The sequence below is a fragment of the Coregonus clupeaformis genome, unplaced genomic scaffold, assembly GCF_020615455.1.
Source record: "Coregonus clupeaformis isolate EN_2021a unplaced genomic scaffold, ASM2061545v1 scaf2042, whole genome shotgun sequence".
Lineage (NCBI taxonomy): Eukaryota > Metazoa > Chordata > Actinopteri > Salmoniformes > Salmonidae > Coregonus > Coregonus clupeaformis.
In genome coordinates, this window is record NW_025535496.1 from 32,966 (window position 1) to 47,414 (window position 14,449).

Consider the following 14,449-nt stretch of genomic DNA (forward strand, 5'->3'; position numbering starts at 1 on the left):
GTTCTAAGGCTGCGATGCAGTGCTAGCTGTGCCACTAGAGATCCTGGTTCGTATCCATGCTCTGTCGTAGCCGGCCGCGACTGGGAGACCCATGGGGTGGTGCACAATTGGCCCAGCGTCGTCTAGGGTAGGGGAGGGAATGGCCGGTAGGGGATGTAGCTCAGTTGGTAGAGCATGGCGTTTGCAACGCCAGGGTTGTGGGTTCGATTCCACGGGGGGTATGGAAAAATAATTTAAAAATGAAAAAATAAATAAAAATAATTCTAAACAATAATGTATGCACTCACTCTGGATAAGTTGCTCTGGATAAGAGCTTCTGCTAATTGACTAAAATGTAAATGTAAGTCTGCTGATCAGAGTCTCTCTTTCTTCCCAGCTGCTTTCATATTGATTTCATACTTCTTTTCAAATCCTCATGTCCTGAGAATCGGTCTGGTCTTGGTAACATACATTTTGTGTTCTTTGACCTGCTTTTCGTATTGACATTTGTCTTTGCACACAGTGCAGTGGTTGTTCTTTGTCACACTACATGATGAGAGATCATTAACCTACATTCTAAACACAATGAGATTTCAGTGACACTTTTTTTTGTCTTTACTAAAATGAATTTACAAAGAATGTCATTTATACAAGCTATTGACAAAAGTGTTTTATTAATATGGGCAATTATTTATCATCTGAGGTTATGATTAACAAACAAAACATATCATTGGTGAAATTAAAAGATAAATATGGTCCATCTATATTAATCTCATACAACATATTATTTGGTTAACTTTAAATGTACAGTATTTCTTGGAAGAGAAAGTGGATTAAGAAGAACAGCTTCATTCCCCCAAATATCTATTTTCTATTCTATGTTCATGTGTTTTTTCCACATAATGTTTTTTCTTTACTATATGTCTCAGTTTTACTTTCCCCAGGAACTATTCCACCCTTCACTCACACCAGCTTTAAAGTAATCTAAAGCTCCCTTGTGTTCCTCAGCTCTCTTCTTCATCTCCTCCAGTTTCTGAACCTTCTCTGTGTTTCCTGTCTCCTTCATCTTGTCAATCAGGAAGTCCAGATGCTGAGCAGTGGACAGTGAGACGGCCTTTAGGGCTTTCTCTTCCAGGTTCATGACACACTGGTAGGATTCCTCCACCAGTTTGGCCTTCTGTAGTGTGAACTGCTCCAACTCTGACTGAAGTCTGCTGATCACATGCACTTTCTCCTCAGCTGCTTTCTCATTGATTTCATACTTCTTTTTCAAATCTTCATATGTCCTTGTAACCTTCCTGGTCTTGAGAACATACATTGTATTTTCTTTGACATGCTTGGTGTAGTGACATTTACCAGTACACACAGTGCAGTGGTAGTTCTTCATCTTATGGCACCATGAGAGATCTTTGACCCACCAGCAGCCTGGATAGTGACAGTTCTCCTCACACACTGTGCAGGTGGTAGCCCCCCCTTGTTTTGTAGGATCCTTTCCTTTATATTTCTCTTCAACTTCATAAGAAAAGTCCTTGCTTTCCTCCATGTATTTCTTGTGATTCTCCAGGGCTCTTTCAGTCTGCTTGATTTCATCCTGTTTCAGATCAATCATGTGGATCCGATTGCGCACATTGCTGACACACGCCTCCAGTTGTTTGCGCACTCTCAGAACGCCTTCAATCATCTTTACATTTTGAGGTATTTTTCCACCCAGGAATTCTGTGAAATCCTTCATGCCCTCTTCTGATCGGTCCCATAAAGTCTTCAAGATAAGTTCTTCTTTCTTGGCCCGAGTTGCTTTTGCTGAGGTAACACTCTTTCTTTGAGAGTTGTTGAATAGGGAAATAAAGGTATTGATCGCTGTCATCTTTTGCACAGGGGACTTGAGAATATTTTAAGGCCTGCAGAGCATTGGTAGGTTCCAAACCATCTGAGTGTGTAATGAGGGCCACAATGGTCTTCTTCACGTCTTTGCCAAATAAAGACAAAACTGCATCAAATATGTACTTCTGTTCAAAGGTGAGTATATTTGCACTTGCCTTCATCACTAAACATACAGCATCAATTAGATGGACTCCACATTCAGATCTAAACAACTCCAACAATTTTTCAGAGATCAGTTGGTCGACTTGAATCCCTCTGGTGCCTCCATACCCAGGAGTGTCGATGATGGTGAGAGAGTAGGGGACTCGCCCGTCCTCAAACCCAAAGATATCATAAACAGTGACCCCTGTAGTTTGAGTTTCAGTCTGACTTCTTTTTCCTCCTCTTTTTCCTCCTCCACAATCTCAAACCAGACTTTTCCTCTGATTTACGCCCAGGACATAATTGACCATGGCATTGATCAGAGTTGACTTCCCTGTGCCTGTTTCTCCCACCATCAGAATGGTTCTGTTGACCTTGGTGGGATCTCTCTCTCCAAAGGTCCATCTTCTGAGTTTATCATCCTGGTCCAGACTCTGTTTCTTTGTTACTAGTTCATACCGTTCAGGAGGTCCTTGGTCGATAAGGATACTTTTTGAAATAATGTCTTGCATTTTTGACGATGTGACACTAATCATGGGAAATAAATGAACATATGTTATCCATTTGAATAAAATGTAACTTACAATTGTGTTTTACTTTATAGAAAGAATTATATGTTCTCTCAGAGATCTGAGGGCAAAAATATTAAAACCAATAAGGCACATTTTTCTGCTAAAAATGTTATATAGCTTTCAACCAATCGCATGATTACTTATCAAATCAAGAGGACTGTGGGGACTAGTTTTCCGCACCTAGATTAAGCCTTTTCCTGGACTAAAAAGCACTTTCAATTGAGATTCTCCATTCAGCATGCATTGTAGTCCAGATGTAGGTTTAATCTGGGTCTGAAAAACTGCATATACATGTTTTATTTGCATACAGTATGTCAATAGTCTGTTAAACATTCAATAACAAATAAAATAACAATGAAATATGTTGACACTCACTTGCATGCCATGATGATCTTATAGTTGTGTGATCCAGAAGAAGTTGACAGGGGTTTAAGATCTGTAAATGGAGAACATAGTATCAATCATTGGACGACTCAGGAATGTTAGTCATTTAAAAAATACACTGAGTGTAAAACATATAGTGAGCACCTGCTCTTTCCATGACATAGACTGACCAGATAAATCCAGGTGAAAGCTATGATCCCTTATTGATATCACTAGGTAAATCCACTTCAATCAGTGTAGATGAATGAGAGGAGACAGGTTGAAGAAGGATTTTTACATTTTGAGACATGGATTGTGTATGTGTGCCATTCAGAGGGTGAACCGGCTAGATAAAATATTTAAGCGCCTTTTAAATGGGGTACGGTAGTAGGTGCCAGGCGCACCGGTTTGTGTCAAAAACTGCAACACTGCTGGGTTTTTCATGCTCAACAGTTTCCTGTGTGTATCAAGAACTGTTACATGACCTATATCCATCCTGCCCTGTCTTTCGAAAGTATTTGAAAGCCAAGTTAACAAACAGATCACCGACCATTTCGAATCCCACCGTACCTTCTCCGCTATGCAATCTGGTTTCCGAGCTGGTCATGGGTGCACCTCAGCCACGCTCAAGGTCCTAAACGATATTATAACCAGGATCGATAAAAGACAGTACTGTGCAGCCGTCTTCATCGACCTGGCCAAGGTTTTCGACTCTGTCAATCACTGCATTCTTATTGGCAGACTAAATAGCCTTGGTTTCTCAAATGACTGCCTCGCCTGGTTCACCAACTACTTCCCAGAGTTCAATGTGTCAAATCGGAGGTCCTGTTGTCTGGACCTCTGGCAGTCTCTATGGTGGTGCCACAGGGTTCAATTCTCGGGCAGACTCTATTCTCTGTGTATATCAATGATGTCACGCTTGCTGCTGCTCAGATCCACCTCTACGCAGACTACACCATTTTGATACATCTGGCCCTTCATTGGACACTGTGTTAACACACCTCCAAACGAGCTTCAATGCCATACAACACTCCTTCCATAGTCTCCAACTGCTCTTAAACGCTAGTAAAACTAAATGCATGCTCTTCAATCGAACGCTGCTTGCACCCGCCCGCCCGACTAGAATCACTACTCCGGCGGGTCTGACTTAGAATATGTGGACAACTACAAATACCTAGGTGTCTGGTTACACCGTAAACTCTCCTTCCAGACTCACATTAAGCTTCTCCAATCCAAAGTTAAATCTAGAATCGGCTTCCTATTTCATAACAAAGCCTACTTCACTCATGCTGCCAAACATGCCCTCATAAAACTGACTATCCTACCGATCCTTGACTTTGGGATGTCATTTACAAAATAGCCTCCAACACTCTACTCAGCAAATTGGATGTAGTCTGTCACAGTGCCATCCGTTTTGTCACCAAAGCCTCATATACTACCCACCATTGTGACCTGTACGCTCTCGTTGGCTGGCCCTCACTACATATTTGTCGCCAAACCTACTGGCTCCAGGTCATCTATAAATCACTGCTAGGCAAATCCCTGCCTTATCTTAGCTCATTGGTCACCATAGCAACACCCACCCGTAGGCTACGCTCCAGTAGGTATATCTCACTGGTCATCCCCAAAGCCAACACCTCCTTTGGCCGCCATTCCTTCCAGTTCTCTGCTGCCAATGACTGGAACGAACTGCAAACATCTCTGAAGCTGGAGACTCTTATCTCCCTCACTAACTTTAAGCATCAGTTGTCAGAGCAGCTTACCGATCACTGCACCTGTACACAGCCCATCTGTAATTAGCCCACCCAACCTACTCATCCCCATATTGTTATTTATTTTGCTCAATTGCACCCCAGTATCTCTATTTGCACATCATCTAATTCCTATTTAAATTCATATTTAATTCCAAGATGGCGTAGTGTGCAGTTGTGTTTTTATCGTATGTCTGTAAAATAGCCTGTAAATACCCTATTTTTCGTACATATTTCCCTATCAGACTTTTCATCCTTCTACAAGATATACTTTCCTGCAACCCGCCTCACTCAATGTGGAACGGATTCTATTATTGACTTACCTTTATCTAGAATCTAGAATCTCCAGTTGAAACTAGCTAGCCAGCTAACTAGCTACTTGCTATTAGCCACAGCTAGCGGTGTTTCACCCAGAACATTGGATTTTTTTTCTGCGGGATTAATTTTAATCACTGGACATTGATCACCGGATATTCGGCCAGTCTGCACAGCGTTATCGACCCAGAACATATCAGTTTTTCCGCCGGAATCACTGGAATCACTGGACCTTTAACTCCGGATCATCGCTACCAGCTAGCTACAACAAAACGGACGCTGTGGTCTGGCTAATCATCCTGAGCTAGGCCCATCTCCCGGCTATCTACCTCTCTGTCAACCGGACGGGACCACCTAGTGTTGACACGGAGCCCCGCCGATCCCTACACGACTGGTCTGCCGACGAAATCGTCTGATGTGGTTACGACGTTAACCACGAAGATTCCATCCATCTGCTAGCCCTGGCCCGCTAGCACACGCTAGCCGTGGCCTCTTACTCACTAGTGCTTCACCACCGACCTTATGATAACTCAGCTATACAGCTGATATCTGCTGGACTGTTCCCTTTTTACGGTACTACATCCTGTTTATGTTTAGCCTCAGCCCAAACATGGTTAGTTTATTGTTGTTTCGGTTATTTCTAATTGTACTATATCACTGTAGACCCCCCAGCCTAGCTAAACCTGCCTTAGATAGCTCCTTTGCCCCTCCCCCCTATACACGCGGAGACCGACTCAATTGATGCCTCCAGCGATGCTATCTCTTTCATTGTTACCCAACGCTTAGGTTTACCTCACTTTACTCATATCCTTCCATATCCTTGTCTGTACATAATGCCCTGAATCTTTTCTATAACACCCGGAAATCTGCCCCCTTTATTCTATGTACCCAACGCACTAGAAGACCAGTTCTTAAAGCTTTAGCGATCCTTATTCTAGTCCTCCTCTGTTCCTCTGGTGATGTAGAGGCTAACCCAGGCCCTGCAGCCCTCGTATCACTCCTACTCCCCAGGCGCTATCATTTGATGACTTCTGTAATCGCAAAAGTCTTGGTTTCTTGCACATAAATATCAGAAGTCTACTTCCTAAGTTTGAGTTATTCACTGCGTTAGCACACTCTGCCAACCCTGATGTTCTAGCAGTGTCTGAATCCTGGCTCAGGAAGGCCACCAAAAATTCTGAAATTTCCATCCCCAACTATAACATTTTCCGTCTAGATAGAACTGCCAAAGGGGGTGGAGTTGCAATCTACTGTAGAGATAGCCTGCAGAGCTCTATCATACTATCCAGGTCTGTGCCCAAACAGTTTGAGCTTCTACTTCTAAAAATCCACCTTTCCAGAAATAAGTCTCTACTGTTGCCGCTTGCTACAGACCCCCTCAGCCCCAGCTGTGCCCTGACACCATATGTGAATTGATTGCCCCCCATTTATCCTCAGAGTTTGTACTGCTTGGTGACCTAAATTGGGATATGCTTAATACCCCAGCCATCCTACAATCCAAGCTAGATGCCCTCAACCTCACGCAAATTATCAACGAACCTACCAGGTACAACCCTAAATCCGTAAACATGGGTACCCTCATAGATATCATCCTGACTAACATACCCTCTAAATACACCTCAGCTGTCTTCAACCAGGATCTCAGCGATTACTGCCTTATTGCTCTGCGTCCGTAACGGGTCCGCGGTCAAACGACCACGCTCATCACTGTCAAACGCTCCCTAAAAACACTTTAGCGAGGAGGCCTTCCTAATTGACCTGGCCTAGGTATCCTGGATGGATATAGATCTCATTCCGTCAGTAGAGGATGCCTGGTTGTTCCTTAAAAGTAATTTCCTCTCAATCTTAAATAAACATGCCCCATTCAAAAAATACAGAACTAAGAACCGATATAGCCCCTGGTTCTCCTCAGACTCGACTGCCCTTGACCAGCACAAAAACATCCTGTGGCGTACAGCATTAGCATCAAATAGCCCCCGCGATATGCAACTTTTCAGGGAAGTTAGGAACCAATATACACAAGCAGTCAGGAAAGCAAAGGCTAACTTTTTCAAACAGAAATTTGCATCCTGTAGCACAACTCCAAAAAGTTTTGGGACACTGTAAAGTCCATGGAGAATAAGAGCACTTCCTCCCCAGCTGCCCACTGCACTGAGGCTAGGAACACTATCACCACCGATAAATCTACAATAATCGAGAATTTCAACAAGCATTTTGCTACAGCTGGCCATGCTTTCCATCTGGCTACCACTAACCCGGCCACCAACTCTGCACCCTCTGCTGCAACTTGCCCATGCCTCCCCGCTTCTCCTTCACACAAATTCAGACAGCTGATGTTTTGAAAGCGCTGCAAAATCTGGACCCCTACAAATTAGCTGGGCTAGACAATCTGGACACTTTCTTTCTAAAACTAGCCGCGAAATTGTCGCAACCCCTATTATAGTCTGTTCAACCTCTCTTTCATAACGTCTGAGATCCCCAGAGATTGGAAAGCTGCCGCGGTCATCCCCCCTCTTCAAAGGGGGTGACACTCTTGATCCAAACTGCTACAGACCTATATCCATCCTGCCCTGCCTTTCGAAAGTATTCGAAAGCCAAGTTAACAAACAGATCATCGACCATTTCGAATACCACCGTACCTTCTCCGCTTATGCAATCTGGTTTCCGAGCTGGTCACGGGTGCACTTCAGCCACGCTCAAGGTCCTAAACGATATTATAACCACGATTGATAATAGACAGTACTGTGAAGCCGTCTTCATCGACCTGGCCAAGGCTTTCGACTCTGTCAACCACCGCATTCTTATTGGCAGACTAAATAGCCTTGGTTTCTCAAATGACTGCCTCGCCTGGTTCACCAACTACTTCTCAGATAGAGTTCAGTGTGTCAAATCGGAGGGCCTGTTGTCTGGACCTATGGCAGTCTCTATGGGGGTGCCACAGGGTTCAATTCTTGGGCCGACACTTTTCTCCGTGTATATCAATGATGTCGCTCTTGCTGCTGGTGACTCTCAGATCCACCTCTACGCAGACGACACCATTTTGTATACATCTGGCCCTTCATTGGACACTGTGTTAACAAACCTCCAAACGAGCTCAATGCCATACAACAATCCTTCAGTAGCCTCCAACTGCTCTTAAACACTAGTAAAACTAAATGCATGCTTTTCAATCGAACGCTGCTTGCACCCGCCCACCCGACTAGAATCACCACTCTCGACGGGTCTGACCTAGAGTATGTGGACAACTACAAATACCTAGGTGTCTGGTTAGACTGTAAACTCAACTTCCAGACTCACATAAAGAATCTCCAATCCAAAGTTAAATCTAGAATCGGCTTCCTAATTCGCAACAAAGCCTCCTTCACTCATGCTGCCAAACATGCCCTCGTAAAACTGACTATCCTACCGATCCTTGACTTCGGCGATGTCATTTACAAAATAGCCTCCAACACTCTACTCAGCAAATTGGATGTAGTCTATCACAGTGCCATCCGGTTTTGTCTCCAAAGCCCCATACACTACCCACCACTGTGACCTGTACGCTCTTGTTGGCTGGTCCTCACTACATGTTCGTCGTCAAACCCACTGGCTCCAGGCCATATATAAATCACTGCTAGGCAAATCCCCGCCTTATCTTAGCTCATTGGTCACCATAGCAGCACCCACCCGTAGTTGCGCTCCAGCAGGTATATCTCACTGGTCATTCCCAAAGCCAACACCTCCTTTGGCCGCCATTCCTTCCAGTTCTCTGCTGCCAATGACTGGAACGAATTGCAAAAAATCTCTGAAGCTGGAGACTCTTATCTCCTCAATAACTTTAAGCATCAGTTGTCAGAGCACCTTACCGATCACTGCACCTGTACACAGCCCATCTGAAATTAGCCCACCCAACTACCTCATCCCTATATTGTTATTTATTTTGCTCTTTTGCACCCCCAGTATCTCTATTTGCACATAATCTCTTGCACATCTAGCATTCCAGTGTTAATACTATTGTAATTATTCTGCACTATAGCCTATTTATTGCCTTACCTCCATAACTTGCTACATTTGCACACACTGTATATATATTTTCTGTTGTATTTCTGACTTTATGTTTTTTACCCCATATGTAACTCTGTGTTGTTTTTATTGCACTACTTTGCTTTATCTTGGCCAGGTCGCAGTTGTAAATGAGAACCTGTTCTCAACTGGCTTACCTGGTTAAATAAAGGTGAAATAAAAATAAAAATAAAAATCTTTTGCACATCTATCTCTCCAGTGTTAATACTAAATTGTAATTATTTTTGCACTATGGCTATTTATTGCCTTACCTCCATAACTTACTACATTTGCACACACTGTATATAGATGTTCTATTGTGTTATTGACTGTATGTTTTGTTTACCCCATATGTAACTCTGTGTGTTGTTGTTTTTATCGCACTGCTTTGCTTTACCTTGGCCAGTTGTAAATGAGAACCTGTTCTCAACTGGCTTACCTGGTTAAATAAAGGTGAAATAAAAGATAAATAATAAATAAACAGAATGGTCCACCACCCATAGGGCATTCAGCCAACTTGACACAACTGTATGAAGCACTGGAGTCTACATGGGCCAGCATCCCTGTGGAACGCTTCGACACCTTGTAGAGTCCATGCCTCGATTAATTAAGGCTGTTCTGAGGGCAAAAGGGGGGGATGCAACTCAATATTAGGAAGGTTTTCTTAATGTTTTGTACACTCAGTGTATAAGGTAAATGGTTCCACAGGATTTAAAAGTTTACTGTTGGCAACTTGGCAGGAAAATATTACGCACATTAGGCAAATGTGTTTTTTTAACTTGAGATCAATTATGATTTCTAGTACCATACATTTTAAGATTGATTAACTATAATATGGTACAATTAAAGTAATTTATGTTGAAAGAAGGCTGCTATAAAACACATTTCTTGCTATCAGAAAACAAATCTGAATTCAGCATCAATATTCACTGAAATGTGTTAGAAATGTATTTACTGGCGAATAAAATCAATAAATAAAATACAATTTTCCAAAAAAGGGAACCCTGGTCAATATGTTAATGATCCCCGCCAGCACAATTTAAATTGCTGCAAGGTTGAGGGTCTCGATAAATTCAGCAAACTAAACTCATTGTACAAATCTACCTAGCTATTTGAGATGAAATGCAAAATATAAATATCAAAGTTTACACAACATAATTGTTTTTTTAAGTGAGTAAAATGTATAGAGAGTAATAAATGAACTATTAATAAAGAATGTGTATATGAGCATGCTACCTGAACATATAAAATAACCCAATTACAACAATACATGGAATGATAGCAACAAGCGCTAACAGAAGTAAAAACACAAACCCAAGCATAACAACAATAACAACTACTCACTTTCACCTAGGCATTCCATGAACATACATCCAGAAATCCACCCGTGATCTGCACTGTAACAAACAGCTAGGGTGGGAGAAGGTATTTTTTTATAGCTGTTCACGAGCATGGGCCTGGTCCAGCCTGCCAGTGAAAGAGCAGCTAATAGTCCTTGGCCAATCAGAGGATGCATGCACAGCTCATGTACAGTGTGTGGGGCGAGTGGGTATCTGCTGATTGGCTGAGACCATGAGCTGTGTGCTGATTGATATCTGCTCAGGTCAAGACAGGAGAGACAGATTCAGTGGCGCCAGCCAGATGTAAACAAATGCACACGGAAATAATGTCCTTTGTCTTCCTTGGAAGAGGAATTCTCTACAGATACATCCCTGCCAACTAGGTGTTGCATAGAGTGAAACAGCCCAACCCTCTCAGGTGTAGGGTGATTCTCCTCCCACCTCACTAGTAGCCTACACCTCCTCTCACAAAGTCAGCTGATTTCAGAGAAGAGAGATCATGGTTGAAATTTTACTGGTTCAGACAGTCTGCCCATCTGAAAAGCCATAGAGGCTTGTGTCCGGAGCCCTATGTGGCCAGCAGTGCTGTGAGGGCTTGATGGTCTGTGCAGAGTTTGAATGGTCTGCCGTACAAGTACAAGTGCCAGTGCTCGCACGCCCACATGAAAGCCAGGGCCTCAGAGTACTTTTGTTCAGTCGGAGACAAGGCTCATTTAGGCAAAAGTCACTGGCTGTTCCACGCCTCCATGCAGTTGAGACAAAACAGCTCCAAGGGCGAAGTGCCGAGGCATCACAGGTGACAATCGTTTGTGCAGAGTGTAATTGAGCAATCTTTTAAAATCTTGTCGGCCTTCTCTCAGGCTCCAGTTTCACTCTGGTACTGCTCAGCTACAACCCTTGGGCATGCTCTGCCTAGAATATTTTGTTTCCATTATCAAATGTTTTTTTATTAGGCAATTATTTAGCCTAATTCATTGTAATTATTTAGCCTACCCCACCCACAGTAGCCTATATCTAGTTTATATTCTACTTTTAACATTAGGATATGTATTTTCTATTTTGAAGGACTTGAAATGTACACTGAACAAAAATATAAACGCAACTTTTAAAGTGTTGGTCCCATATTTCATGAGCTGAAAATGTTTGTTTTTTAAAATCCATTGATTATGGCCTAATGAATGTATTTCAATTGACTGATTTCCTTATATGAACTGTAACTCAGTAAAACCTTTGAAACTGTTGCATGTTGAATTTATATTTTTGTTCAGTATATTAATGGATGTTTTAGGTACTGTAAAATCTATTTTAGTTTTTCTTAGAATAGAAACACCATAATATAAATCAATTTAATTAAGCTAAATCATAAATAATAAAGGCCAGTATCAGCTTATTTTCATATATAAAAGGGAATAAATAAGCTCAAACTGCAGCCGTGAAATGAGTTGCACACAGAAGTAAGCCCCAACAAGCTTCACATGTGCATTGAGCGTGGGAAATGCGCTCTACAAATTCAATATTATTATTATTAAAAAGACAGAAAAATACACACGTAAAAGCTGAATTACATAAAGGAAAATTAGTGGGAAGATAGCCATGAGATAAGCAAGAGAAAGGAGAATGGAAATCGAAAAGCCTGAAATGTAAAAAATACATTGAGATGAAGCCGCACCAGTGTGTGGATACTATTTCACAAAAATGTCTTGCAGTGTTTATTGTGCTATTTTTATGGGGGATTGGAGAAAGAAAACAAGTAGGCTGCCAGTAAACTTATTTGGTAATCTTCGAAAGAGAGCCCTGCTGGGCTCCTCACAACAATGAGAACTATGTGTTCTTATCTAGAGCAGAAATGGTTGCTAATCTTACATCTGGACAAAAGAGTATTGGGTGTGGGTTGGGGCCAGTTAAGGTAGGAGCAGGTTTACCGCTGTGGGAGTTCCTATAGAGGTAAATATGACTATGCAAATGGACTTACCATTCTTAGTGGAGATACCATGAAACCTTGACCCCATGACGTTCTCTGTATTACAGGCCCACCATCGTTTGCTAGGCCAGATAATACTGGGTTTGGAGGGTGGATCATGCAACTGTGTCTGACCGTAGTTTTAGTCATTGTACTGATTCTGCTGCTTGTTCTAAAACTGGTAACGAATTCCAGGCCGAATGTAATGTTCAATGTTGCCATGACCCAGGGCAAGAATGCAGGTTGTGAAGGATTAGCTGAGCTACCCTTTACTGCTGAAGACAGTGCTGTCTGGCCTGACCTTTACCCAGTGCCCAGTTTGGCTCCAACCCCTCACCCTTCAGCTCTTGAAGAATAATAATAATTTGAATATTTATATTAAAATTGAACCTAATCATCAGCAGAAACTGGCAAGTTAGAACTGTATATGGTGTGTGCAAAGGGTTAAAGGTTTTAAACTCAGTCTCACAACGGATGACACTTACAGGGAAGAATTGGTGGACTACAGGACATTATGCCTTGAGAAGCTTGCTACATTTAAAATTGATTAAACAATTGTTAAGGGATTAACAAAGGAGAGGAGTGTAATGGGAAATTGTAATTGTATGTCTCCACATAACTGAGTATGTGACTAACCTTGTGAAACTGTGTGAAACTGTCCTATTATAATCTCATTTTTTCGGGAGTATCATCCAGTGTTGCAAACCAGCTTGCTCCTGTGTCCTTGCATAGTTAAAAGGAAAACTGAAAGTCCAGCCCAAGAACAGCAAACTGTAAAGGTATGTGCTTATCAAACAATGCTTCGAATTCAGACTGTCTACACCGCGCTGTGTAACTCTGTTGTTCCCTCTGAGATCAGAAATAAAGAATCTTAGTTTGACTTGGACTTCAGCAAATCCTTATTTTATAATATAAACGACAATATCAGGACGCACAACTGCAACGCGTTTCAACTACTAATTCATACACACATTGCATTTTATTTAACTAGGCAAGTCAGTTAAGAACAAATTCTTATTTACAATGATGGCCTACCCCAGTGACGCTGGGCCAATTGTGTGCCACCCTATGGGACTCCCAATCACATCTGTTTGTGATACAGCCTGGGTTCGAACCAGGGTCTGTTGTGACGCCTCTAGCACTGAGATTCAGTGCCTTAGACTGCTACGCCTCTCAGGAGCCCAGTTTATGTCACTTCACTGACATTGTTTACATTCTCTATTATTCTAAGGGGGGAACCTTGACAGAACTATGCTCCATAATGCTGCAGTCTGCACACCTTCTCTCAGAAAGTCAGCTAATTTCAGAGAAAAGTTCAGGCGAAATCAGCTGACTAAATGAAGGGAGTTGCTTCAGAGGTTAAGGACAGGGTGGGAAAATAGAGCATGTCTCCTTTCTCCATTATGAATGAGCTGTCTGGAACTTTAGATCGTCTTTGGCTCCCATGGACTCCCATGGTCCCTTTTGTTGGAATTAACTCCATGACCATGGCCCACAGGAGGTTAGTGGCACCTTAATTCGGGAGTACGGGCTCGTGGTAATAGCTGTAGCGGAGTAGGTGGAATGGTATCAAATACCATTCCATTCACTCCATCCAGCCATTGTCATGAGCTGTCCTCCCCTCAGCAGCCTCCACTGCTATGGCCCCAATACAATACATCGAAAGGAAACGAATACTGCATCTAAACCCTTCAATTTCACTTATAGGTCATTGAAGTCTGTTGCTGACTGGACAGATTGAGAAGTGAGGAGTCATTGTTAGATCTAACAGCAATAGGTCATCGACTGAGTTCCTAAGAGGGCAGTGGCCGTGTCCGAATAACCATACTTGCATCCTTCTAGTAGGCCATTTGATTATGAAAAAAATAAATTATTGAATGCGACGTTTCAAAAATCTAGAATACTTTAAATGCCCGGATGTCATACAAATTTCATCTTTGACAACAGTTGATAATCAGATATGGGGATGTGTTACAAAAATTAACCAGTAATGCGAAACAACGCAATCGGGCATGACACATTCTCACCATGTGAAAAAAGAAAGTTTTTCTAGTACCTGAATTTATTAAAATCAAGTATGGTTTAAATGCTAGGACGTTATACAAT

The 14,449-nt window shown here is 42.2% G+C and overlaps 1 pseudogene; it reads right to left on the reverse strand.

The window, feature by feature from the left end:
- Positions 1-837: 837 nt before the first annotated feature.
- Positions 838-10,434, reverse strand: LOC123488197 (annotated as a pseudogene).
- Positions 10,435-14,449: the final 4,015 nt, after the last annotated feature.